A 25844-nucleotide genomic window follows, 5' to 3' on the forward strand; every position below is an offset into this window, starting at 1 on the left:
TTATATATTTGCATGCAGCTTTAATTTACAAGTAATTCTCAAATCAAATATCCTGATATTTTGTTTCATTTCATTGGCTGTTTAGCTATGTTAGCAAAACATATTTTTAAATTTAAAATATCTCTCCTACTAATTTTGAATTTGGTTGGTGTTAAGTGAATGTTTAATCATACACTGTAATTTGTCTGAACATTTGTTTTGTAGACGCCGATGAGATAAATTTGATTATTAAATTTGGAGCTGTTGAATCATTTAAGACATCTGCCATTCTATCTTGGTTTGTTTTCTCTTTTTCTTCTAGTTTGTCATGAAGCAATTGCACTGTGCAATATTACAATAAGGACTGGAAAAATTTTTGTGGATATTATATCTATTACAGTTTGCAATAGCACTTTTCTCTGGTTCTCAGTGATTTAACTGTGATCAATCTTTCTGTACTTAGTCACAAAAAGTGGGTTTTCCAGGAGAGTATTTTGGTGAGGGTTAGAGTAGAATTTATAAGAATTTATAGAATTCTTACCATAAAAATTTATGGTATGTTACTGTCAGTTCACTTTGAATTAGAATATATATATGCATTATATATGCATGTACACTATATATGTATTATATATACCAATGTATATATTATATACACTATATATAGCAAAAATATCTATTATATATAGTATATATAAAACATACATTATATGTATATATATGACGTATCAATATACATTAATTATATATAACATATATTATATATTTTATATTATTTTATATAAATATATAAAATATTTTAAATTTTTTAAAATATATTTTACATCATATAATAAAATTTTATATAATATAGATATAATATAATATATTAAATATATTATTATAATATTATATAGTTATAATAGTATAATTATAACCTAAAATTATAAATATATAACTATAAAATATACACATAAAATAATATGTTATAAAAATATAGTCAAGAATATAATAATATGAAATTTTCATAATGAACAATATAATATATAATATATATTATATAAATAGCAAAAAATTAGATGTATATAAAATATATATTATATATTGTATATTGTATTAATGCATACTATTTAAATACATAAATTAATATGTATATATTATAACAGATAATTATATATAATATTTTATACATAATATTAAATATATATAATATATATGCCCAACTATATATTATATATAGCAATATATATATATATTACATATACTAGACCACCTGAACTGTCTCTTGAGAAAACTATATGGCGGTCAGAAAGCAACAATTAGAACTGGACATGGAACAACAGACTGGTTCCAAAAAGGAAAAGGAGTACGTCAAGGCTGTATATTATCACCCTGCTTATTTAACTTAGATGCAGAGTACATCATGAGAAATGCTGGGCTGGAAGAAGCACAAGCTGGAATCAAGATTGCCTGGAGAAATATCAATAACCTCAGATATGCAGATGACACCACCCTTATGGCAGAAAATAAAGAGGAACTAAAAAGCCTCTTGATGAAAGTGAAAGAGGAGAGTGAAAAAGTTGGCCTAAAGCTCAACATTCAGAAAATGAAGATTATGGTATCTGGTTCCATCACTTTATGGGTAATTGATGGGAAAACAATGGAAACAGTGTCAAACTTTATTTTGGGGGGGCCCAAAATCACTTCAGATGGTGATTGGAGCCATGAAATTAAAAGACGCTTACTCCTTGGAAGGAAAGTTATGACCAACTTAGATAGCATATTGAAAAGCGGGACATTACATTGCCAACAAAGGTCTGCCTATTTAAGGCTATACTTTTTCCAGTGGTCATGTATGGATGTGAGAGTTGGACTGTGAAGAAGGCTGAGCGCCGAATTGATGCTTTTGAACTGTGGTGTTGAAGAAGACTCTTGACAGTCCCTTGGACTGCAAGGAGATCCAGCCAGTCCATTCTGAAGGAGATGAACCCTGGGTGTTCTTTGGAAGGAATGATGCTAAAACTGAAACTCCAGTACTTTGGCCACCTCATGCGAAGAGTTGACTCATTGGAAAAGACTTTGATGCTAGGAGGGATTGGGGGCAGGAGGAGTAGGGGACGATAGAGAATGAGATGGCCAGATGGCATCACTGACTTAATGGACGGGTTTGAGTGAACTCCGGGAATTGGTGATGGACACGGAGGCCTGGCGTACTGCAATTCATGGGATCGCAAAGAGTCTAAAACGACTGAGCTACTGAACTGAACTGAACTTGCATGAAATGTTCTCTTAATATCTCTAATTTTCTCAAAGAAATATCTAGTCTTTCCCATTCTATTTCATTTTCCTTTATTTTTTTTCTATTTTCCTTTCCTCTATTTCTTGGCATTGACCTCTGTGGAAGTTTTTCTTTTCTCTCCTCAGTATTCATTGGAACTTCACATTCAGATGGGCATATCTTTCTTTTTCTCCTCAGCCTTTAGCTTCTCTTATTTTCTCAGCTGTTTGTAACCTCTCTCAGACAAGCATTTTGCTTTTTTACATTTCTTTGTCTTGGGGATGGTCTTGATCACTGCCTCCTGTACAATGTCACGAACCTCCATCCATAGTTCTTCAGGAAGTCTGTCTATTAGATCTAATCCCTTGAATCAATTTGTCATTTCCACGGTGTAATCATAAGATGTGTAATTTAGTTCATACCAGTATGGTCTAGTGGCTTTTCCTACTTTATTCAATTTAAGTCTTAATTTGGCAGTTTATGATCTGAGCCAGTCAGCTCCCAGTCTTGTTTTTGATGACTAAATAAAGCTTCTCCATCTTTGACTGCAAAGAATATAATCAATCTGATTTTGATATTGACCATCTGGTGATGTCCATGTGTAGAGTCATCTACTGTGTTGTTGGAAGAGGGTGCTTGCTGTGACCAGTGTGTTCTCTTGGCAAAACTCTGTTAGTCTTTCCCCTGCTTCATTTTGTACACCAAGTCCAAATTGCCTGTTTGTCCAGGTGTCTCTTGACTTTCTTGTTTGGATTCCAGTCCCCTATGATATAAAGGACATCTTTTTATTGTTATTTCTTGAAGGTCTTGTAGCTCATCATAGAACCATTCAACATCAGCTTCTTCAGCATTTGTACTTGGAGCATAGATTTGGATTACCTTGGTATTGAGTGGTTTGCCTTGGAAACAGAGAACGTTCTGTCATTTTTGAGATTGCACCCAAGTACTACATTTTGATCAATGAGGGTTATTTTCTTGCCTTACAGTATAAGGACTTTTTTGTATATGATGAAAGGAAATGTTTTAAGCTGATTGTCTGTAGGCTGCTGTCCAGTTTCCCCATTATCACTTGGTGCAGAGACTCTTTTCTCTATTGTATATTTTTTGTTTATTTGTCATAGATAAACTGAACAGAAGTACATAGTTTTATTTCTGGGCTATCCTTTTTTTTTTTTTCATTTATCTATGTGTCTCTTTTGGTACCAGTACTGTACAGTTTTGATGACTGTACTTTTGTTGTATAGTTTGTAGTCAGGAAGTGTGATATGTCCAGTTTTGTTCTTGTTTCTCAAGATTTCTTTGGCTGCTTGGGGTCTTTTATGGTTCCATATAAACTTTAGCTTTATTTGTCCTAGCTCCATGAAAAAATTCCATGGGTACTTTGGTGAGGAACTGATTAAATCAGCAATTTATTTGAGTAGTATGTATATTTTAACAATGTCAATTATTCCCATCCATTACATTTATTTATTTCATATTCAATTTCCTTGACCAATTTTTTTCAGAGTATAGACCTTTCACTTAGTTAAATATTTTTTGCACATTATTCTTTTTGATGACATTTTAAATGGTATAATTTTATTGCCTTGTCTTTCTGTTGTAGTTTGCTTTTAATGTACAGAAAACACTTTTATACACCATATACAAAAGAAAACTCAAGATGGGTTATAGACCTAAAACCAGAAACCATAAAACTCCTGAAAGAGAACCTACACAGAGTATTCTTTAACATAAGTTGTAGCAAGACTTTTACAAGGATGTTTCTCCTGATGCAAAATAAACAAAAACAAAAATAAGTGAATGTACCTAATTAAACTTAAATGTTTTTGCACAGCAAAGGAAATCATCAAGAAATGAAAAGACAATTTTCTAAATGGAATAATAAATTTGCAAATAATATGAGTGATAGGGGTTAATCATCTAAAATATATAAACCATTCATATAACTCAATATCTTAAAAAATTATTTTAAAAAATGACTAAATAGACATTTTTTTCCACAGAAAACATACAAACTGCCAACAGACGTGTGAAAAGATATAATCCCTAAATATCAAGGAAATGCAAATCAAACAATAATGAGATATCTCCTCACGCTTTACAGAGTGGCTTCTATCAAAAAGACAACAAATAAGCATTGGTAAGGATGTAGGAAAAGAGACAACCCTGGTTCACTTGTGGTGGGAATGAAAATTGTGTAGTCACTTTGGAAAAAAAGTATTAAAATTCCTGAAAAAATAAAATAGAACTGCCATATAAAATTTCACTTCTAGGTATTTTCCAAAGAAAACAAAAACTTTAATTTGAAAATATATATGCAATCCTTTGTTCATTGCAGCATTGTTTACAATAGCCAAGATACGGAAGCAATATCTGACAATACATGAGTGGATAAAGAAAATGGGTATACACAATGGAATACTACTCATCTATTATAAAGAATGAAGTCTGGCCATCATAACATGGATGAAACTAGAAGATATTACTCTTAGGAAAACATACCAAGGACAAATAGTTGTATGTCACATATACGTGGAATCTAAAAATGAAAGTGATTAGCAAACATAGCAAAACACAGTAGATTTATAGATACAGTGAATAATCAGGTGGTTTCCAGAGGACATACGTATTGGGGAGGAGTGAAATAGATGAGGGACATTAAGAGATACAAACTGTCTGTAACAAAATAAATGGGTTGCAGGAACGAAATACACAGTTTGGGGGAACATAGTCAATAATACTCTAATATCTTTGTATGGTGAGAGATGGTGACTGGACACGTCATGGTGATGTACAGAAATATCAGGTCACTGTGTTGTGCACTTGAAACCAACATGGTGATGTAGATTGATTATATCTCAATAGAAAAAACTACTGCTGCTGCTGCTGCTAAGTCAGTTTAGTCACGTCTGACTCTGTACGACCCCATAGACGGCAGCCCAACAAGCTCCCCCATCCCTGGGATTCTCCAGGCAGGAACACTGGAGTGGGTTGCCATTTCCTTCTCCAATGCATGAAAGTGAAAAGTGAAAGTGAAGTTGCTCAGTCATGTCCGACTCTTTGCGACCCCATGGACTGCAGCCTTCCAAGCTCCTCCCTCCATCCATGGGATATTCCAGGCAAGAGTACTGGATTAGGGCGTCATCGCCTTCTCTGGAAAGAACTACTATGACTCAGCGAATCAACCTAACCTTAGGTGTCTAAAAAAAATTATTTTCCTAGCTACATGAGGCCTATGTTGAATGAAAAGATGCAATAGCATTTTTGATGTTCTGTACAATGAGTTGAAATTAAAATAAAATCATAAGCATAGGCCACAAGCTAGACAGGGAAAGGATTAACACAAATCAGTACCAGGATGATTGCCTTGGAAATCAAAGAGCGGGGACAGATGGCATAGTTTACAGAATGAAAATCTGTGGGATTTGGAAATTAATTGGTTGTAGAGAAGAGGGGGTGGTAATCAATTACTCTGAGGTTTCAAATCCGTGATGTTATCTCTCCACATGAAGTGCTCAGCCGTGTTTCTCTGAGGCTCAGCTGGTAACAATTTTTTTAATTATGTTTCCCCAGATTTATTGAGTTGGGTGTTCAGTCAATCTAATCAGTAGTCATAGGTGGAAACAATGTAAACCTGGGACCTTAGGAAGTCACATCTAAACATTCTATGTATATGTAATGCCGTGTGTGTGTGTGCTTGTGTGTGTGTGTGCTTGTGTGTGTGTGTGTGTGTGTGTGCTTTGTGAGAGAGAAGAAGAAAAAGAGAGTGAGCACAATAGTATTGGGATGGCCAAAAAGTTCATTTGGGTTCCTTGGTGGCTCAAAGAGTCTGCCTGCCTTACGGAACACCTGGGTTTGATCTCTGGATTAGGAAGATCCCCTGGAGGAGGACATGTACAAACTCACTCCAGTTTTGCCTGGAGAATTCCCAGGACAGAGGAGCCTGGTGGGCTACAGTTCATGAGGTTGCAAAGAATTGAACATGACGGAGTGACTAAGCACAGCACAGCACAGTAAGATGTTACTGAGGCTTAGTGAGGTCAGATGGGTTTCTTACGATCAGAGGGCCAGTATCTGAAGGCTCATTTCAAGTCAATCTGACTTCAAGGCTTATAATAACACCCCATGATGTCCTTCACTATCCAAACACGAAATCACTGGGGAGACTGGCTATGCAGACCACAGAGTCCGGGATCCTTAGGCCACGGGTCATTGTGCAAGTTAGAAGGACGGGAGGGGTCACCTGCAGGAACAGTCCTACATTCAGATAGCTAAGGCACAGGATGAGATGGCTGGTGCTGGAAGAAGTGTGTTTAATTCATGATCTGTGGCTGGGACAACTGACCACTCCTTCATAACCTGTATGCAGGTTGACCACTAAAAGGGATAAGTTCCCTGGATGGAATGAAAATGCTAGTTTATAAAATCTGTGTTCTAAAATAATTCTAAAATATTTCTTATTATCTTTAAATACCTTTAAACATTTCCCCAATCAACTTTATAAGACTTTATCCATGATTTAGAATATACGAGAAGGTACAAACTTCCAGTTGTAAAATAATGTCATGTGAAAGTAGTGTATCTCCTGGTGATTTGTTTGTGCCTGTGCTGTCGTGTCCAACTCTGCAACCTCATGAACTGTAGCCCACCAGGCTCCTCTGTCCATGGAATTTTTCAGGCAAGAATACTGCAGTGGGTTGCCATTCCCTTTTCTAGGGGATATTCCTGACCCAGAGATGGAACCAGCATCTCTTGCATCTCCTGCATTGACAGGTGGATTCTTTACCACTGAACCATCTAAGAGAGATCTTAAGAGGTCTCATCAAAAAGAAAAAAAGTTGTACTGTGGGTAATGATGAATGTTTGCTAGACTTAAATGTGATCATTTAATAGTATATACAATATTGAATCATTATGTTGTCTTCCTGACATAATGCATATGTCAATTACATCTCAACATTAAAAAGGAGAATATATATATATTAAAGAAATACAGGCCCAGAGAAAGCAATCTAGACATAAAGATGAACTAGATAGGCCATTCTACACAGACTGGAATGCTTTAAATTCAGACCACTGTAGACTTTTATGAGCCAGAATGAACAGACTACTGTGAATGTTGTTTTACTGCCTGGGATTCATGTCCTCCTCCTCCTTAGGCACCTGCCTACACCCTCTGTTCTGTTCAGACTACCTGTGTGATTCCAGGTAAACTGACCCCATGTGAACCCTGGGATAACCCTGAGAGAGACTACAGTTCAAAGTAAAATGACCTACTTCCTTGGAGACTGGTTAAAATTCAGTAGACTGAATGAGACAAAATATTACCTGGAGGATTTTAGAAAAGTTGCTAACTATTTTTTCCCCCTGAAATAACTTATTTCCACTTTCTGTAAATGAGGAAATCTTAGCCCCAGTTTCTCCTGACAGTCTCTTTATCATCATGAGTAATCATCCATAGAATAAAGTCACATTCTGGTAGTGGTTTGGAAAGAAGAACAGAGATTTCTAGAATATTTTTAGTGGCTGGATCCACTGATCCTGAGATCTGTCCTAACTTGATATTCATGATTTTATGTATTCACACTTCTACGAACACACTTTTATTTAAGCCAATATTAGGTAAAGCTTCTGTTTCTTGCTGAAAAATGTTTTCTATTGATATACTGACAGTTTGGCTAAACTGAGAAGTGCAGACATAGGAATATCATCAGCTATAATTACCTGTTTGGTTTCAGAAGCCATCTGAGACTTTAATGTTTTTAGAAATTATAATACTTTGGATATACTGATTGCTGTATCTGGACTGACAAAACCAGACACACTGCCAACCTTCGTCCCATTGACATCTGATTGTCACACAGGTTCAGTAGCCAAAAGATCCCTGTACATCTGCCAGTCCACGTCTCATAAACCTGCTCAGTCATAAGAAAACAGGAAGCTGGCTACCCTGTTTAGACTTCCATGCTGTTTCACTTAGCTGGTGGGTGAACTAGAATCCTGGATCAGCTGGGACAGTGTTGTCCTCTCACTGCAAGTGAACTTTCATTTTAAATTCATTGTAAGATCTCTCATGCTGCTATAGCCAAAGGGAAATAATCTAAAATTGTTAACATAGATGCTTCCATATGGCCTAAAGGTCGAGCTTTCTAAACCTCATGACGTTATTTCTCCTGCATTTTACTTGTCAAGTAGATCACAGGTCAATCCAAATTCAAGTGGAGTAGAAATAAGCTTTGATTTGATTTATTTTTCCTTGAAAATTAAACTTCAGTTATAGAATAGTGGCTCTGACAAATGAAATGAAAGTCACTCAGTCATGTCCGACTTTTTGTAATCGCACGGACTGTACTGTCTGTGGAATTCTCTAGGCCAGAATACTGGAGTGGGTAGCCATTCCCTTCTCCAGGGGATTTTCCCAAATCAGGGATTGAATCTAGATCTCCCACATACAGACAGACTCTTTACCATCTGAACAGGGCTCTGACAATGAATACTTGAATAAAATTAATCCCTTTTTGAGTTATAACATACCTGGTAGACAAGTTTAGAGATGTTATTTTAGAGCAAAAGTTTATATATAATCCTCTGAGTATATTTTTTTATAATGATTTTTAAATTACCTTTCAGAAGTCTCTTGATCTAAAGAAGGGAGAGGGACATCAGATGAAGGGGCAAACAGATGAAGTTAACCCTCACATCCCACATGAACTTCTGCTTCCTACTTCCATCAATTTACCTGTTTCACATGGTAAGCATCTGGACAATATTTCATTTGGAAAAAGAATCTTTTTGTTAAAATTATTTTAAAGAACTTTGTGTATTTTATATTAGCTTATGTAATTAATCACATTCTAGCATTTTGGGATTCTATGTCTTATGAAAAACCCAGTAAACTGGATGTTAAAATCTCTTATATTCAAGTTAAGTTCACATTTCCAGGGATGAAAGTTCATACAAAGATATGAAGCCACTTAAATCTATATAGAAAAATTTAGGATAAAGAAATTATTTATAACAACCAGATTATATGCTTGTTGCATATCACAATCTGACATTGTTCTTGAGCTTCAATAATAATTCAGCTGACTCTTGAACAACAAAAACTCCACTGGTCCACAGGTATGCAGGTGTCTTTTCACTACTTGCTTGCTGCAGTACTATTTGTAGTACTGTAGTTGATTGAGTTCTGGGTTGCAGAACTCGGGACACAGAAGGCAGGCTGTAAACTTATACTTGGATATCAATTGTAGGTTGATAGTGGTTGGTGCCTTCCACAAATTATTAAAGGGTCAAATGTATATAGCACATCTTTTAGGAAATTCTATGGTCGTTGTACATTCTCCCAAAAAGGTCAAAATGTAAAACTTGTTTTTTAAAGAGGATAATTCATGTGTTATTAAGTGAGTGATTTTTGTTTAACATCAATTGTAAAGCAAGGGAAAGGAAAATAAAAATAGACATATTTAGAAGTTTCGTATAAGACAAGACTAGAGGAATTATAACCCTTCACGAGATTCATCCCTTTACTTTTTAAGAGATGGGATAATGTGCCTCTCTGTTCCATAAAATAAATTTCCACTGAAAGTAAAAATAAATAAATAACTTTTGCCTTTGTTATGACCCATCATACCATACTCTGCACATACTGAGTAGACAGATGAGATGAGATTTCTTTTTTTTTTTTTATCACAATAAGTCAACTTTAAGATTGCCTACATTCTTAGGCAAAGGTTTAATAATTTTCAGTGCTGTTACATTTAATTATTCATTGTGCCTATAACAGAAAGATAGAACTTATTTCAAAAATAGTAATTTTGTCATTTGGACTGAAGAAAGAAGTTCACAATTTTAATTGATCACTGTGACAGTTTTTATGGCCAGAAATAGGACAGAGGCAAAAAGAGAAAGCACAGTTCCCATTTATCTTCCTTAATAGTGTGGAACAGCAGAGATAGAGAGAATCTGTGCTTGTAGTGTTCAAATTTATCCAGGAGTTTAAACTTTATGTTGATAGACAATGCAACAATATTTTTCTCAACTCTAAAGAATATGTACCACCCTATCTAATCATTTCAGTATTTTCTTATTTATTTTTTCAATAAATATTTTTTAGGTCCATGTATTATTTTATTAAAATGTTGTGCAAGTCAATGTTGTCCTAAGAGTGAAAAAGATGATACAAGCTACCAAAATAAAATACCAAAATGATATGGACAAACAGAAATTAATGATAAAATTCAAGAATGAGTTTTAGTCAAGACATGCATGCATGCATGCTAAGTCGCTTCAGTCATATTGGACTCTTTGAGACCCTATGGACTGTAGCCTGCCAGGCTCCTCTGTCCATGGGATTCTCCAGGCAAAAATACTGGAATAGGTTGCCATACCCTCCTCCAAGGGATCTTCCCAACCCAGGTATCAAATCTTCATCTCCTGTGTCTCTGGCATTACAGGTGGATTATTTGTCCACTGAGTCACCTGGAAAGCACATACTACTTATAGATAGTTGTTATTAATCTTTTTATACTTTAAAGTTAATTAATAATCTGAAGAAAGACATATAACCACCATCCACTTCTCCCTCAAAAAAAAAAAAAAAAAAAAAAGAATAAAAGCAAACACAAAAAAGAAATTTTGTACACTAAATCTTTCATTCCATGTAAGAAAATACATAAATATTGTAGAATCTAATGTGGCTTTTATGAATACAATTTATAGTGAAAGTCTCTCAGTCATGTCCAGCTCTTTGGGACCCCATAGATTCTACAGTCCATGGAATTCTCCAGGCCAGAATACTGGAGTGTGTAGTCCTTCACCCTAAGAATAGGAAAATATTCTTTACTTTTTACTGAGTGGAGATGGACTGCACTCTCTAAAGGACTTCTTGCCACAGTTTTTTGGCAACTTTGTTCTTGTGAAGCCTTGCCTTATAGGATAATGTGGTCTTGCTAATCTGTTTCCCCATCTCACTGTGGGCTGCATGATATGCTGTGTTTACAGATTACTGCATGTTTACAGAATATTAGGTTAGGACTTGGGGTGATAAAATCCACACAAGAAGAATCCCATTTAAAAATTTTATTGCATGTCCTTATAACAAGATATATTCATGTTATTTTTATATACATTGCAATTTTAAAACTAGTGACTCAAAAATAGTGAAATACATCATATACCAGAAATCACTTTTTAAATTACTATTATGAAAGATCACATCCTTTCAGCTTTTTATGTTAGTTGTTGTTCATAGGCCCTAGCAAATTCTATATATGTAATAAATAAGTTTTTTTTAATATAGTTTCTCACAATCAGTTGTTTTTTCACATAATCTTTCAGATCAGAAGCATTTGAGTGTAGAACTTCAATGTATTTTAGTGAATGGTTTTCTCATAATTGCTAGTGTTTTGTTTGTCTTGTTTTAATTTTAATTCCTTGGATCGCTTGTCCAAGGAATCAACAAACCAATAGGACTTTCCTACTATTTCATGAAGCACAAAGAGGGGTTATTTGAACAGAAAAAGTTGAAAAGTGATGGAGAAAAAAGATTAAGGTTATTTTCAGTTGACTGTTAAACTTTTCCACTCTGTCCCACTAGATGCTGATATTAGCTATTCAGGAGGTTTAGTGTGCAGGAACATTGCTAGATTATCTTTGAAATCCCATCGAGACCTGAGAATACCTTAAATTTTAAAATAAAATATCCATGGGCCCTAACTTTTTGTAAAATGCTATTGAGCTACCTGAAAGTGACTTATATCCTATATATTTCACAAGGAAGCAGAAATCTTCTTTAAATGTACTTATCATAGAGAGGTTCAAGAAGAAAAAAAATAATTTATTTCAGAAACTTTAGATAATAAATCCATGTTATTTTATTTACTATGAAAATATTATATATTAAAAATTCACAGTTAACTTAATATAGCAAGTTAAGTATATTCAGCAAAGATAAAAGATCTCTGAATATAATAATTAATGAAGAGTTGGACTGCAATATTGTATGTTAATTGAAGCAGTTTTCCCCAAAGTTATTAAATCCAGCTTCTTCCACTAATTAGTTGCTCTGAGACTTTCTTTAATTGAAGGATAAAAACATCATTGGTGAAATAGAATAGGATTGGACCCCTTTCTTCTGTTGGTTTTATTGGATAAGATAATGCATTTCAGGACACAGGGCAGTGACCATTAAAATGTTCAATAACACAGGAGTGACTACAACAGTGATAGTATCAATGAAGATAATTGTTATAGTGTCTTCAGGTCAACCTTTAATTTTTACTGAAAGCAAAATGATGAATTACCATTACAAAGCAGACAAAATGTGATTCCTTTGACTAAAAGAAATGCTGTAATGAGCAAACAATCTTAATTCCACATAATATGCATTAGTTTTAGTACTCTTCATTGAATATGTGTTGTGAAATAGAATGGAAATGCTATTACTGCTATTTCTAACTTGACATATGTTTAGCCTTTAAAACAGTTAAATGGACATTTCAATTGATTGAAAAGGAGAAGGCAATGGTACCCCACTCCAGTACTCTTGCCTGGAAAATCCCATGGACGGAGGAGCCTGGAAGGCTGCAGTCCATGGGTTCGCTGAGGGTCGGACACGACTGAACGACTTCACTTTTCACCTTCATGCACTGGAGAAGGAAATGGCAACCCACTCCAGTGTTCTTGCCTGGAGAATCCCAGGGACAGGGTAGCCTGGTGGGCTGCCGTCTATGAGGTCGCAGAGAGTCGGACAAGACTGAAGTGATTTAGCAGTAGCATAGATTGAAAGCTCCTCACTGAAGGCCATATTCTACACTTTACCCCACAAACATCCAAAATAATATATTTTAGAAACTGAAATATTGACTATTTAAACTTGAAGAAAGCGCTGAATAGATTTTGAATCTACTCTTATATTTGGCTTCCAATTCTATTAATACTTTTAAACATATTATAAAATATGCATCCTAATATAGTTTTATTTAACTTTTGAAGATTAAAGCAAATAAATGAAGGCTAGGAAATTATTTCTTATTGGACCATTTTAAGAAATTTTATATATCACACCAAATATTAAGTCAGAAATTTAATGGTCTGGAAAAATGTTTTTGACTATGCAAGAAACATGATGCTTTGACAAGAACCAAGATTCCCTAAGGAGATGATTTGAAATCGTAGTCTAAATGATTTAATTTCTTTGTCACATCATGAAATATATACCTTGTAATTTAATTTCTCGACCAAGAAACTCATATAGCCATCTTTACTCTTCCATAGAAGCATGCAGCAATAAGAGAAGGTTTTATTCACCACACAGTTCTCCTCAGAGTCTAGAAAGGATACAAACTGAGCGACAAGGATTGGATGATATGCAATAGTCAATATTATCTAATCAAGATAAAGAGTCAGGATTGCAGCTGCTTTCTCTTGTGAAATAATGTAACAAGGAAGGGCTAATTTTGAAACTACACTGGGTCTGCTTCTGTGAATTTAACCCTTATCTTGATGCTTTTGTTATAGTCATGCATAATGGCCTGCCCCTGAGTTAGCCCACCTGTGAAAAAATGTGATATTCTTGAATTCTTTGTGGGGCAAATGACTCAGTGCCTGGCGACCCCTGTCTGCTGCTTACTTTCTTGGCCCAGAAACTCACCTTGAGGCTGGAATCACAGATACCTGTGACATCTTTGTTGATGTGAGAGGAGATATTCCATTTCATAAGACCCATGAAATGACTATAAGGAAGTGAAACTAACATATCCCCCTACCTGAGACTTGCCATTCTAGAATCTATTTGTAGGAATTAAATGGTCTTTTTACTTTGTTTCTGCACTCACTCCATCTCTGATCCATTAATTAATCTAACATCCAGACCCCAACAAGATGGTTATTTTGAGATGCTAGCCTGCCATCTTCTCAGTCAACCCGTTTCTGAATGAAGTCCCCTCCTTGTCCCAACTGTTCATCTCAGATTTATTGACCTCTCTTGTGGTGAGCAGAGCAAGTTTGAACTCATTAAGAATGAAGTGAAATGAATTGAAGTCGCTCAGTCGTGTATGACACTTTGTGATCCCATGGACTGTATGGGATCCTCCTATCAGACTCCTCCATCCATGGAATTTTCCAGGCAAGAGTGCTGGAGTGGATTGCCATATCCTTCTCCAGGGGATCTTCCCGACTCAGGGACCGAACACGGGTCTTCCACATTGCAGGCAGATGCTTTACCGTCTGAGCCACCAGGGAAGCCCTCAATAAGAATACATGTACTCTAAGGTTTGTCATGGGAAACAATAAATTACATTAATATAGCAGTAGCTTTTCTTTCATATTTCAACATTTCCCAAAGCATCTTTTCAGCCTATGATCCAAAACTCAAACCTGAAGCACTTCACTCATCAGCAGTGTGAATTTTCTGTGCTAAAAACAAATCCACTTCTTACCTATGGCTGTGTCTCTACTGAATTCTTTCAACAATGAGAAAACAAGAAACTGAGATTCATTAGGTCCTGAAACCAGGCACCATGGATTTTGGCTTGCTTTGAGTCCCTGTCACATAGTTTCATGCCTCAATCTGAGGTAAATGGTTTCAATCACAACTTTCAGAAATAGAAAGTAGATGACCTGCCCAATACTTTGTAAACAGCAGCACAGATGGAGAGAGGAGCTGAAGGATGGGAGGAAAAAGCAGTGGGAAGAGCATGCCAAAGAATCTCTTTAATAATCTGCCAGAAAGCTGATAAATGACTGACCTGTGCCCACGGGTTTCATTGCCCTGATCCTTGGCACAAAGGGGATTAAGGATAGAAGAACTGTCACCTGATTGGGCAACAGCTACTAGGCCATAGCAGATAGAGTAGTGTCCTTTGGGACACACTGCGGAGTAGCCCCTGTCAGCATCTTTCAGTTGTAACCACTGCCACTCCCTGTTCACAGTGGGTTTGAGGAGACAAGAAATGAAAGATCATAAAGGAATTAAGATTTTGTTAGTAGTATATCTTTCCAACAATAGGGGTTAGGTCCTCCTACCTTAACCCGAGGTCTTCTGGAATCTGAGACTGAGCTACACGAACCTTCTGCCAGATTAGTTTTTGGATTAAAAATTTATTGAGCCTGGTGCACCCATTGGAACAGGACCCAGATTCCCCCACAACCAGTCCCTACCATCAGGAAACTTCCCTAAGCCTCTTACCCTTAGAGAGAATGAAAACCACAATTACAGAAAACTAAGCAAACTGATCACAAGGATCATCTATAAGTCAATTAAACTATAGGCCATACCATGTAGGGCCATCCAAGAAGTAAGAAGAGGTGGCAAGAATACACAGAAGAACTATACAAAAAAGATCTTCATGATCCAGATAACCACGATGATGTGATTATTCACCTAGAGCCAGACATCCTGGAATGAGAAGTCAAGTGGGCCTTAGGAAGCATCACTCTGAACAAAGCTAGTGGAAGTGATGAAATTCCAGTTGAGCTATTTCAAACCCAAAAGATGTTGCTATGAAACTGCTGCACTCACTATGCCAGCACATATGGAAAACTCAGCATTGGCCACAGGACTGGACAACGTCAGTTTTCATTCCCATTCAAAAGAAAGCAATGCCAAAGAATGTTCAAACTACCACAAAATTGCAGACATCTTACAAACTGGCAAAGTAATGCTCAAAATTCTTCCAACCTAGGCTTCAGCAGTACATGAACTGATAAATTAAGAAGTTCAAGCTGAATTTAGAAAAGACAGGGGAACCAGATATCAACTTCTATTGAATCATAGAAAAAACAGGAGAATTCCAGAAAAAGAAAATTCCACTTTATTAACTATATCAAAGCCATTAACTGTGTGGATCAAAATAAACTGCAGAAAATTCTTAAAGGGATGGGAATACTAGAGCACCTTACCTGTCTGTTGTAAAATCTGAATGCAGGTCAAGAAGCAACATTTAGAAACAAATATGAAACAATGGACTGGTTCTAAATTGAGAAAGATGTATGCCAAAGTCTTCTACTTTCAGTCTGCTTATTTAAGTTATATTCTGCTGCATTGTACATCAAACAAAATGCTGGGCTGAATGAAGACAAGCTGAAATCAAGATTGCCAGGAGAAATATCAATAACCTCAGAGATGCAGATGACACCACCCTTATGGTGGAAAGTGAAAAGGAACTAAGGAGACTCTTGATGAAAGTGAAAAAGGAGAGAGAAAAAGCTGGCTTAAAACTCAACTCTCAAAGTAAAAAGATCATAGCATCTGGTCCTATCACTTCATGGCAAATACATGTCATAGCAATGTAAAAAGTGAGAGACATTTTTATTGTTGATGGGCTCCAAAACCACAGCAAATGGTGACTGCAGCCATGAAATTAAAAGATGTTTGCTTCTTGGAAGTAAAGCCATGACAAAATGAAACAGCATATTCAAAAGCAGAGACATTACTTTGCCGGCAATGTTCTGTCTAGTCAAAGAAAGAGTTTTTCCAGTAGTCATGTATGGATTTGAGAGTATGACCCTAAATAAAGCTGAGCACCGAAGAATTGATGCTTTTGAACTGTGGTATTCGAAAAGATTCTTGAGAATCCCTTGGACTGCAAGGAGATCCAACCAGTCACTCGTAAAATAAATCAGTTCTGAATATTCATTGGAAGAACTGAGGCTGAAGCTGAAGCTCCAAAACTTTACTTCAGTTCAGTTCAGTCACTCAGTCGTAGCCAACTCTTTCTGACACCATGAATCGCAGCACGCCAGGCCTCCCTGTCCATCACCAACTTGCGGAATTCACTCAGACTCATGTCCATCGAGTCAGTGATGCCATCCAGCCATCTCACCCTCTGTTGTCCTCTTCTCCTCCTGCCCCCAATCCCTCCCAGCATCAGAGGCTTTTCCAATCAGTCAACTCTTCACATGAGGTAGCCAAAGTACTGGAGTTTCAGCTTTAGCATCATTCCTTCCAAAGAAATCCCAGGGCTGATCTCCTTCAGAATGGACTGGTTGGATCTCCTTGCAGTCCAAGGGACTCGCAAGAATCTTCTCCAACATCACAGTTCAAAAGCATCAATTCTTTGGCGCTCTGCTTTCTTCGGAGTCCAACTCTCACATACATACATGACCACAGGAAAAACCATAGCCTTGACTAGACGGATGTTAGTCAGCAAAGTAATGTCTCTGCTTTTGAATATGCTATCTAGGTTGCTCATAACTTTTCTTCCAAGGATTAAGAGTCTTTTAATTTTATGGTTGCAGTCACCAATGCAGTGATTTTGGAGCCCCCCAAAATAAAGTCTGACACTGTTTCTACTGTTTCCCCATCTATTTCCCATGAAATAATGGGACTGGATGCCATAATCTTCGTTTTCTGAATGTTGAGCTTTAAGCCAACTTTTTCACTCTGCACTTTCACTTCCATCAAGAGGACTGTTAGTTCCTCTCCCCTTTCTGCCACGAGGGGTGGTGTCATCTGCATATGTGAGGTTATTGATATTCCTCCAGGCAATTTTGATTCCAGCTTGTGTTTCTTCCAGCGTTTCTCATGATGTACTCTGCATATAATTTAAATATGCAGGGTAACAATATACAGCCTTGACGTACTCCTTTTTCTATTTGAAACCAGTCTGTTGTTTCATGTCCAGTTCTAACTGTTGATTCCTGGCCTGCATACAGATTTCTCAAGAGGCAGGTCAGGCGATCTGGTATACCCATCTCTTTCAGAATTTCCCACAGTTTATTGTGATCCACACAGTCAAAGGCTTTGGCGTAGTCAATAAAGCAGAAATAGATGTTTCTCTGGAACTCTCTTGCTTTTTCCATGATGCGGCGGATGTTGGCAATTTGATCTCTGGTTCCTCTGCCTTTTCTAAAACCAGCTTGAATATCAGGAAGTTCACGGTGTGTGTATTACTAAAGCCTGGTTTGGAGAAATTTGAGCATTATTTTACTAGCATGTGAGATGAGTGTAATTGTGCAGTAGTTTGAGCATTCTTTGGCTTTGCCTTTCTTTGGAATTGAAATGAAAACTGACCTTTTCCAGTCCTGTGGCCACTGCTGAGTTTTCCAAATTTGCTGGCATATTGAGTGCAGCACTTTCACAGGATTGTCTTTCAGGATTTGAAATAGCTCAACTGGAATTCCATCACCTCCACCAGGTTTGTTCATAGTAATGCTTTCTAAGGCCCACTTGACTTCACATTCCAGAATGTGTGGCTCTAGATGAGTGATCACACCATTGACTATCTGGGTCATGAAGATCTTTTTTGTACAGTTTTTCTGTGTATTCTTGCCAACTCTTCTTAATATCCTCTGCTTCTGTTAGGTCCAGACCATTTTTGTCCTTTATCGAGCCCATCTTTGCATGAAATATTCCCTTGGTATCTCTAATTTTCTTGAAGAGATCTCTAGTATTTCCCACGCTGTTCTTTTCCTCTATTTCTTTGCACTGATCACTGAAGAAGGCGTTCTTATCTCTTCATGCTATTCTTTGGAACTCTGTATTCAGATGGTTATATCTTTCCTTTTTTCCTTTGCTTTTCACCTCTTTTCTTTTCACAGCTATTTGTAACAGTATTCTTGCCTTGAGAACCTCATGATAGGATACTGAAAGAGCAACTCCCCAGGTCAGTAGTAGCCCAATACACTACTGGAGATCAGTTGAGAAATAACTCCAGAAATAATGAAGGGATAGAGCCAAAACAAAAACAATACCCAGCTGTGGATGTGACTGGTGATAGAAGCAAGGTCCGACGCCGTAAACAGCAATATTGCATAGGAACCTAGAATGTCATGTCCATTAATCAAGGCAAATTGGAAGTGGTCAAACAAGAGATGGCAAGTATGAATGTCAACATTCTAGGAATCAGTGAACTAAAATGGACTGGAATGGGTGAATTTAACTCAGATGACCATTATATCTGTTACTGCGGGCAGGAATTCCTCAGAAGAATTGCAGTAGCCATCATGGTCAACAAAAGAGTCCAAAATGCAGTACTTGGATGCAATCTCAAAAACAACAGAATGGTCTCTGTTTGTCTCCAACGCAAACCATTCAATATCACAGTAATCCAAGTCTATGCCCCAACCAGTAATGCTGAGGAAGCTGTAGTTGAATGATTCTATGAAGACCTAAAAGACCTTTTAGAACTAACACCCATAAAGGATGTCCTTTTCATTATAGGGGACTGGAATGCAAAAGTAGGAAGTCAAGAAACACCTGGAGTAACAGGCAAATTTGGCCTTGGAATGTGGAATGATGCAGGGCAAAGACTAATAGATTTTTCCCAAGAAAATGCACTGGTCATAGCAAACACCCTCTTCCAACAACACAAGAGAAGACTCTCCACGTGGACATCACCAGATGGTCAACATCTAAATCAGAATGATTATATTCTTTGCAGCCAAAAATGGAGAAGCTCTATACAGTCAACAAAAACAAGACCAGGAGCTGACTGTGGCTCAGATCATGAACTCCTTTTTGCCAAATTCAGACTTAAACTGAAGAAAGTAGGGAAAACCGCTAGACCATTCAGGTATGATCTAAATAAAATCCCTTATGATTATACAGTGGACATGAGAAATAGATTTAAGGGCCTAGATTTGATAGATTGAGTGCCTAATGAACTATGGAATGAGGTTCGTGACTTTGCACAGGAGACAGGGATCAAGATCATCCCCATGGAAAAGAAATGCAACAAAGCAAAATGACTGTCTGGGGAGGCCTTACAAATAGCTGTGAAAAGAAGAGAGGTGAAAAGCAAAGGAGAAAACATTACTTACTTGATGGTAAAAACTGACACATTGGAAAAGACCTGGGAAAGTCTGAAGGTAGGAAGAGAACTGGATGACAGAGGATGAGATGGTTTGATGGCATCACAGACTTGATGGACATGAATTTCAGCAAGCTCTGGGTGTTGGTGATGGACAGGGAAGTCTGGCCTGCTGCAGTCTCTGCGATCACAAAGTATCAGACACAAGTGAATGATTGAGCTGAACTGAGAGAGCAGTGGGTTTGTGAACCTTTATAAGATCTATTTTTGCTCTTCAAAAAGGATACGTGTTGAGATTGCATTTTCCTTACAGATGAAGGAGAGTGGGTCAATCTAATTGGTTATTCTGTACTATTAATAATATGGTTCTTTATACTGTTGACTAAAAAATATAGTCACAGCCTAAAAGTAGAGTTATTTTATTTGATGGGAATGTTTATGACAGTCTGGGAGACAGCATCTTGGTAGCTCTGAAAAAACTGCTCCAAAAAGGCATCAATGTTAATCAGGATATGTACAGATTTTTAACAAAGAGCGCAGGGAGTCTGAACATCAAAGATCAAGTATCAATTTAAGGAATTTAGCATTTTACATATGGGAAGATAGAAGCCTTTGGATTCACTGTATTCATTCCTTTCATTTACAGCTCAGCTATCTGGGGCCAATCCTGTTTCTTCAATTACTTTGCTTTTTGCATTCCCCCAGCTCCTCAGCTGTCACCATGGAGAGTGGCAGTTAAGCAGAAATTGCTCAACAGTGTAGGTCGCTGAGACCTTGGTTCTTTCTATTTCTATGGTTTACTCCTCAAGTAAATAACTCACTTTATTAACTTAAAACTATACTCTTTGTTCCAATTTCCCGGCTTTCAGAGCAATGCTTCCTTGGTCTGGTAAATCAGAAAACATTCAGACCCTGGACGAGACAATAATTAACTGCTATTCAGCTTCACAAGAAGAATACTAAGCGAACCATTTACTCTTAGTCCATACATGTGATACCTAAATAATGGTCTGTAGTCGTGAGAAAGGATCAAGGGATGGCAACTCAGTGTCTGGGGAAACTGAAAAACTGGGTACCAAAGGAAGTCATAAAGACGTCAAATTGGACATGGTGGTCTTTAAATTAATTGATTAGAAATTACATATGTTGAAATGGAATGTACAGATCAATACTAGTAAAGAAATAAACTCCTATAATTCCCACCTTTTAAGGCACTACACCTCGACGCAGCATCTATACTGAGAGCTTTATACCCTCTCGCTCGAAAGTAAACTCTGCTTGCCTGCTTCTGTGAGTGTTTGTGTGTTCGTGAAGTTCATTCTTTGGATCTATGAATAAGAACTTCAATTCCCATTTCAGCACCACCAGATAGACTGCAGTTTTGGGAGCCGTCATTCATATTTGGAGGGCAGTAATCGATGATGTCTGTGACGTTTCTTTATTAATATTGTGGAAGATATTCATTTCACAATACACACAGTTATATTTACTGCTTGCTGATATAACTTTACTCTGAATAGAAATATTCATATAATTTTGAATTTTAGGGTACTTCTTTAAAAGACTGTTCTACGTTTTTAAATGAAAATATAACCATGCACACACACACACACACACACACACAAAATAGCCCACATGACTTGGGAATATGGTTATGATTATCTAATTTTATACAATGTAAATGTTATTGATAGTATATGAACATCTATTTTGATATTTACATGAATTTAGTATTTTAAATTCAAGAGGCCACAACTAGCACTGAAAAAATTTGACAAAAGTTAAAATACAATGCTGAAACAGATATGCCAAAATATGTAGCATCACTAATAAAAAATTACTAAAATATTAGGTTAAAAATTAAATACTGATTAATGTACCAAGTTGAAATATACATATATATATATATATTTATTTATTTTTATTTTACAGATTGTCACTCCTGCTATAACATTGCTTTTAAAAGTGTGAAATGGTACAATCCTTTTGAAGGGCTATTTGACTGCATTATCAAAAGCTATATATCTGTGCTTGCCAGTTCTCTAAGAACTATCCTTCTAGGAATTAGTCTAAGAATATAATCAAAGATAGGAACAAATATTTAGACATAATGATCCTGAAAGCATATGCAATGGAACAAAGCAAAGATCACACTAAAGTATTTTAAATATAATTTATAACACAATCAATAGACATTACCAGACAAATAAAGTAATCTTAAAAAGGAATAATCATAAACTGAAATTATGATAATAATTTATGTTAATAATGCCAGCTATGAAAATATGCAAAATGTTTTTACATAGAGACACAATTTACAGCTAAATATATATATTTCTGTATTTCTATCTCTGCATTAACATTTTATTAAACAAGATTTACTTCTAGATAAATATGTAACAAGATGTTTCTAATAGTTATCTCTGGATGAAATATTGATAGAGTGTGAATGCATGAGAGATACTTTTTGACGTGTCTTTGTTTAACTAATAGATTTCCAAGTAAAATAAATATTAAGAAATATATGCTTCTTTTATCACTGCTAAAATGTATCTTTAATTTCTTTGTAATAATATTTTTATGTTATGGATAGAAGTAAATTAACAAATTCTCCTTTTAATTACATTTAAAAGAGATATATAAAAAGTAAAAATTCAACCAATGAATTCAGGACTTTTGGAGACACGGAAATTAGGAAACAAAATACATTAACATCAGAATATATGCAATTTCTACTATGCTCGTAGATATTGTGTTATGAAATATTTTCTTCTGTACCCTCTACCAGTAAACAACTCTTTTCCAATTGCGAATTTCTGAGCCCAGATGAAAAAACCATCTATTTGGAAAATATTAGCTACTTCCTCCCCAGTAAGCACTGAGGAGCTGGAGGGATTTTAGATGTAGCCAACCACCACATTGGCCATCTCTTACTATAAACAAGGAATTAGTATGTGAAAAACAGAGAAAACAGGATTGCCCCAGATAGTACATGCATATGAAGGAAATGATTTCAGCAAGCAAAGACACTTGCATTTTCTTATACATCATTCATTAAATCACTCAGTCATGTTGAAGGAGGAAATAGACAGAACAGGCTCCATCTTGAAAGCAGGACTCCATCTTGGGTGGAACTGTGGACTTTGAGCTATATGCCCAGTATCTATGGAAACGACATACCAACTGGAAAACAAAACCCCCGGATGGAAAAAACACAGGGCTTGTACCTAGACTCTCTGTTGCCTTAAAGAATACACTAATTATCTGTGTAACCAAACATAATCATAAATTCTATTATGCTTATTGGGGTATGACCACAGGACTTTGATAATTGTCCACTGTTAACTACGTAGGATTAAGGCACATGAATCACGGGTTAACTTTGATTGTATCTTTCTTTCCCTTTGTTCAGACTATTTTCAGGGAATTTGGGGAGGTGGGTTTGGGCATATACACTTAGGGTATATAAGGTTTTTAGAAAAACTGGTCAGGGTCCTTGGCTAAGAGGAGACTCTGCCTTGGGCCCACCATTGTGATAAACTGCCCTCCACTATCTTTGTTGTCCTTCTGAGTGAGTTTGTTTCCCAGAACGCATGGCTACAACAATGTCCAATTCTTTGTGACCTCATGGACTGTAGCATGCCAGTTTCCCTGTCCATAACCAACTCCCAGGGTTTTCTGAAACTCATGTCCTTGGAGTTGGTTATCCCATCCATTTCATGCACTGTTGTCCCCTTCTCTTCCTGCCTTCAATTTTTCCCATCATCAGGGTCTTTTCCAGTGAGTCAGCTCTTCACATCAGATGGCCAAAGTATTGGAGCTTCAGCTTCAGCATCAGTCCTTCCAATGAATTTCATGGTTAATTTCCCTGAAATTAACTGTGTGACTGATTAACTGAGTGACTGGTTTGATTTCTTTGCAGTCCAAGGGACTCTCAAAAGTCTTCTACAGCATCACAAGTTGAAAGCATCAATTCTTTGGTACTCAGTCTTCTATATGGTCCAAGTACATGACTACTGAGAAAAACATAGCTTTGACTATACGAACCCTTTATTAGTAAAGCAATGTCTCCACTTTTTATTATATTGTCTAGATCTGTCATAGCCTTTCTTCCAAGGAGCAAATAATTTCAAGACTACAGTTACTGTCCACAGTGATTTTGGAGCCCAAGAAAAATAACATCTTTCACTGTTTCCATTATTTCTCCATCTATTTGCCATGAAGTGATGGGACTGGATGCCATAATCTTTGTTTTTTGAATGTTGAGTTTTAATCCAGGTTTTTGACTCTCCTCTTTCACCCTCATCAAAAGGCTGCTTAGTTCCTCATCATTTTTCTATACCTAGAAGATCAATAAATCTCCTCATGTGAGAAATTTAGTTTTATCTTAATAATAATCTTTTAATATTCAGATTACCTGCCTCTTGGTGCAAACTTGTATATAGACTGGCTTTTACCTTGCCTATTCAGAATCTACTTTCTCAGATCACCTGAGATACTGTCTCTTTGGCTCAAGTCCAAAACTTACCACCAAATAAGATCTAACTCAACTTTTAGTTTGTGCACATTCTTTTTTTGTTGTTATTGTTTTTAGTTGACAGTATTTATTTAAAATGGCAAGTTAAACTTCTAAAACACATTTGAATATATATATCCACATACACACACACACATGAGTGTGTTGCTCTCCATTTGTTTTTAATGAGTAACAAGACACATATGTTAGAATGGTGGCTTAAAGAAAAAAGAAAAATAAAAAATTTATTCAAATGATTTCAGAAGCCACTAAAGCATCTTCCAGAAAAAAAAAAAAAAAAAGTAGTATCCACTTTGTATAACTAAACATTTGACCATTTATTTTGTCAATTATAAATATAATTCACATTTTAAAGAGAACAGCAAATGAATTTGACTACTGTATAGAGTATCATATTAAAAGCCTGTCCTTTAATCTAACTAAAATGCAATCAGCAATAAAGTAATTTCTTCTAAAGTAAGAAATTAAAATAATATGGGTTTTGTTTTATTTTAAATATTTGAGTGTAGAACATCTTTTTAGATATCACTGATTAAGCCAATTACTCTTAAAATTATTTTTGCAATGAATCTTTGCTTAATCAGAACTTAACTAAGATGAAAATGAGTAATTAGAGTTGGAATAAAAGGTAGTGTAAAGAGTTAATATAAAGTATTAGGACTGACAATGGCTATATAACGTTATTTTGGCAGATTTTGCATGTGTGAACTGTCTCATTCTCTATGGAAACCAATGAAGAAACAGAGCAAAATAAAACATTTATATTATATAAGCATATTTTTTTGGAGACTTCTATCTAGAACCGAAACAAAGTTTGTCTTAAAATTGATTGTAGAACATTGGAATGAGTAAGCCGTTAATAATTTGGATGAATTTGGAAAACTAATTATTCCTTGATCTTCTATTGTTTTCTATATGAAAATATGAACTTTTCACCACTGAACAATAATAACTTTAACAGTATTATTTTCATGTCTCCATATGTAAAGGATGCAGTCCTTCATAAGTCTTATCTGGAAAAATGATTTATTAATTAAAATATATAAACTTGACAGATTGCTTAAGTAAACAAAATGAGGGTTCATTTCACATTCTAGTGAAAGTGAAAATTTAGTCGCTCAGTTTTGTCTGACTTTTTGTGACCACATGGATGGTAGACTACCAGGCTCCTCCATCCACAGGATTTTCCAGGCAAGAGTACTGGAGTGGGTTTCCATTTCCTTCTCCAGAGGATCTCCCAGATCTAAGAATTGAACACGGGCCTCCCACATCGTAGGCAGATGCCTGTTTGAGCCACCAGGGAAGTCCCCTCATTCTA

This window comes from Budorcas taxicolor, chromosome 14, assembly GCF_023091745.1.
Source record: "Budorcas taxicolor isolate Tak-1 chromosome 14, Takin1.1, whole genome shotgun sequence".
Classification (NCBI taxonomy): domain Eukaryota; kingdom Metazoa; phylum Chordata; class Mammalia; order Artiodactyla; family Bovidae; genus Budorcas; species Budorcas taxicolor.